Source organism: Mustela erminea, chromosome 16 (genome assembly GCF_009829155.1).
Source record: "Mustela erminea isolate mMusErm1 chromosome 16, mMusErm1.Pri, whole genome shotgun sequence".
Taxonomy (NCBI): Eukaryota; Metazoa; Chordata; class Mammalia; order Carnivora; family Mustelidae; genus Mustela; species Mustela erminea.
This window is the reverse complement of record NC_045629.1, coordinates 71,558,613-71,563,312: the sequence shown is the minus strand read 5'-3', so window position 1 is coordinate 71,563,312 and position 4,700 is coordinate 71,558,613.

The window sequence follows — 4,700 nt, the reverse complement described above, 5'->3', positions numbered from 1 at the left end:
GAGAGGGATGCCTGGTGGCTCAGTCGGTTAAGCGACTGCCTTCTGCTCAGGTCATGATCTCAGCATCCTGGGATCAAGTCCCACTTCTGGCTTCTTACTCCACAGGGAGCGTGCTTCTCCCTCTGCCTCTGCCTGCCTGTGCTCTCTCTATCTCTTTGACAAATAAATAAAATCTTAAAAAAAAAAAAAAGACTTAGTAGGAGAATCTGACTTGGGAAGAAAATGAGTTGACATTCAGACTTGTGAAATTTAAGTTGCCTATGAAACATGCAAGTGGAAATATCAACCAGGCAGGTGGATATTTGCAATAAAATTGGTGAAGACTGCACCTATATTATAAACTCTGAGAAACCTGGTCACAAAAAGACTGAGTTCATTGCAGTTAGTGTCAAACTGCTAAATACAGGATGGAAACTGTGAGTGTCGACGATCCAAGGTACAAATTTTGTGCAGCATGAAAGATATGATGGGACATTATAGGATGTGCATAAAGAAGGAGTAGAGACATTGAAGTGGAGTGAAGACAGGGGCATATCCTATAGTGGTAACCACCTAAGTAAGTGTGCCATCAATCCTAATGAGAGAAGGCCTGAAATTATCAGCAGTTAGAGTACATCATGCATGTGGGTTGTCCTCCATGTAATTTGGGGGGGAATAAATGCTACAGTAATTAGTTAATATTACTGTAACTACTTATGCTTTTCATTACACATGGTATGTTTGGTCATTCAAAATTAATATTTGCATTAGAATGTAGATTAAAGAGGGTTCCCCTTTCTCCACAACCCCTCCAACACATGTTGTTTCCTGTCTTGCTAATTTTGGCCATTCTAACTGGTGTAAGGTGATATCTCAATTTGGTTTTAATTTGAATCTCCCTGAGGGCTAGTGATGATGAACATTTTTCATGTGTCTGATAGCCATTCTATGTCTTCATTGGAGAAGTGTCTGTTCATATCTTCTTCCCATTTTTTGATATGATTGCCTCTTTTGTTTGCGGGGGGGGGGGTGGGAGGTTGGGGTACCAGGTGGTGGGTATTATAGAGGGCACGGATTGCATGGAGCACTGGGTGTGGTGAAAAAATAATGAATACTGTTATGCTGAAAATAAATAAATTAATAAAAAAAAGAATGTAGATTAAAGGAATCCTACCACATTTTGCAAGAGGAGAGAGGTGCTCGAACCAAATAAATAGCATTGTCATCACAGTTTTAGCACTTCTTACAGAACCACTGGAACAAGGTTGAGTCTATTAGATCATTTTGTATGTCACATCAATATTCTGCGTATCTGTTAGTCTAAAACAAGGACAGTAATACCAATTGAAAAATACATTGTTGGGAGAAATCAGTGAATGAGTGAATACATTAATACAAAGTACAAAGGCCCCATAGAATACACTAAATAAATAACATTTTTCCAGTGTGTATTTTTCTCAGGCTACTCATACATAAGGTACTGCTCTTTTGTCCTGAACTAAACCCACACAAATATTTTGGCCTCCCCTGGCTAGCTTTCGACCCTTAATTTGTCATAATAATAGTATCAATAATAGTTCCTCGATTGAATAATGTTTTAAATTTAAGAAGTGTTTTGACGTGTATTGCTAATTTACTCCTCGCACAACTCAGCGAGTGAAATAGACCTCATTTTAGAAGTGAAGGAAGGACATGATGCTTAGAGACGGTTGGTTATTAATAATACTGTCTTAGCTATTGTAGTGGTTAACAAAGCAGATTTATTGAGCATTCATTCTGTTCTGGGCACTTTAAAAGCATTCCATATCTTATTTTCTTCCCCCCACTCCAAATTCTACATTGATTTATTAAAAGAAAAAAAAATTATAACATAAATGATCAATTATTGCAAAGTGTAAATACTCAAAATATAGCATATCATTCTTCTGAGATTTTCACAGCCTTTTTAGTTAACAGTAGTTAACAGTAGTAAAATCTCGTGAATAGCCCATTAATCACTTTCCTTACAGGTTTTCATCATGATAAAAGGGTTTAAACAATCCCTTTAGAAATTGCAGCTTTATAACTAGTAAAGAATATAAACAGGTGATTCACAGACCTGTACCCCTGGGGATAAAAATATATGTTTATAAAAAATAAAAAATTAAAAAAAAATCCTTAAAAAATAAATAAAATAAAATGGTGACAACTTCCTAGAAATGAGTCATCAGTGGTTATATTTTGGTCTTTTTAAAAATTTTGGTAATTTAGATCTATAATTGAAAAATCATCTTCAAGTTCAAGTGCAATATTTATTTGCAGTAACAACTGTTTACAGATCAAAAGACAAGTGCATGTAAATTTGACAGTGTCAAAATGAGACAAAGGATATTAATTAGTAAAACGTACAGTTAAATGGAAAAAAATTTTTGAAGTGTTTTGTCAAAAATTCTTTGGTTTCATTGCAAATGAACATTGCAAGTTATAAAACTGCAAATTACCTTTCTTTTTTAATCCTCATAACAAACCCATGTACTAGGTATAATTATTATTCCCATTTTACTTATGGGGAAACCAAGGCTCAGAGAGGTGAAGAAGCCACCTGAGGACCCAGGAGCAGGTTTTGGAATGACTCTTCCATCCGAGCCCTCTGGCCCCTGATCCTGCCCACTGCTCTTTCTCCTACTCTTCACATGTGACCTCATCTAAGCCAGATCATGCTTCTGAACTGGGAAGTGTCCCAACATGCACAAATTGTTCTTTATGCGTGCTGTTCAAGACAAACCATTGCCTTGTAGCTGCCCCTTTCCCCAGTGGCTTATCTTGGGACTGACCAGGAGGGACACTGTGCTTGTATGTGCAATTCCCAGCTCATTCCTTCTTGGTGAACTTGATTTCTTATTGCGGGGCCCAGGAGGGTGAAGATTGCCCAAGAACATTCTAGGGTTTATTTGAGGCAAACTCTGAAAGAAGGTAAATTTGTCCTTTCTTCCTTTACTCTCCTTCAGTGATAGACTCTTTGCTGGCATTACTCAAACTTCCCAGTTTTATTAACACTTAAAATACTTCCACTGAACCTCTTTTGTGTGCATGGACCTATGCTCTCTATTGTACATATAAAGATAAATAAGATACTTTTTATTGGTAGGCTCAGGACCATAAACAGTTAGAAACAGAGTGGCCTGATAATTGATATTAAAAGATTTCTTAAGGTAGAGAGAAGCACAAAGCATGGAGGATCAACTACTTTTAAGGGTAAGTGTCTGATAGTTTCAGGTAAGCTTCCCAGGGCTAGAGCAAGTTGAGCTAGTTTTTGGAAGACATAAGATTCCCTGGGCTGGATTTGTAGGTCAGGTTGAATAATAGGCAAAAGACTCAGTCTATCTGGAGGTGCAGAGGTGTGAATTACCAGGGCACATGCTGGAAAATGTGAGTGGTCTGCTTTGTCTGGGGCAAAGTCAACGAGATGTAGAGAATGGTAGGTGAACCTGGAGAGGCAGGCCACAGACAGATTACAGAGGGCTCGTATGTCATACTAAACCTTTTGTGCTTTCTCTTGTTCTGAGGGAGAAAAGCCAACAAAGGATTTTAATTAGGGCAACAGCATTATGAGATTTTTGTTCTGTGGGTTCATTCTGATGGTTAGTTGGGAATTAAGATCTCATGGGGAAGATTTTGGAGACACAGCTTGAAGGTGGAGCCAAAGGTGGGGATAATGAGGGCCTCAATTAATGCAGATGCTGTGGAAAAGGAAGACAAGGGTTCTGAGAGCGATTTATGAGAGTCTTATGAGAACCAAGATGGAAACGCTGACCATAGGGTTGCTAAGGGTTTTGATGTGAAAAAAATCTCATGGATAGTGATACTATTCACCAAGAGAGGGATTCTAGGCCCATCAGGTTTGACAAAGGGTGAAAATAGATAAGTTAGTTTTGAATGTGTTCTCATTTGAAGTTCTTTCCTTTTTTTAATATTTTTAAAAAGATTTTATTTATTTATTTGTCAGAGAAAGAGAGAGAGAGCACAAGCAAGGAGAGTGGCAGAGGGAGAAGCAGGCTCCCCAAGTTCTAATGGGACATCTAAGTAGAGATAATGAATGTGGAGTTAAAAATACAGTGCTTAGGCAAACTGGTGCTTAGGAAAGCAATCTAGAGATAGAGAATGGGAAGTTATCAGCACACAAGTGGTTATTAGAGATGGTTTTTATAAAAATAACAATAATAATAAAAATAATGAGAGAGAGTCTTCATTCTCCATGCCAACATTTAAGGGTGAAGAAAGCACAAGGATATAGAAAAATATTTCCTGGGAGCTTAAGAGAAACCAGGAGAGAAAGCTTTCACAGAGGACAAGAGAACAAAGCATTTTTAAGGAGTTAAATGTCATCAGAGCAACAAGGAATAAGATAAGGAGTGAAAAGGGTCAGTTGGCTAGAGCAGTTAGTAGGTCATAATGGCCCTGGAAGAGAAGTTCTGTAAATTGGTAAGGCCCAGAGCCAAACAGTAGTAGGTTAGGGGGTAAATGAAGGTTGAGCAAGTGTTGGGAGTAAATGCAGACCAGGGTTTACAGAGCTCAGGAGAAGGAGGAAGTGACTTGCTGAAGACCCTAAGGCTTCGAAGTGGCAATACCAGGACTTCATATCAAATGACCTGATGTATTAAAATGTCCTTTGGGGGCGCCTCTCACTAATTCATTCTTTTATTTATTTAAACATGTATTGGTCACCTACCCTCTTCTAGACA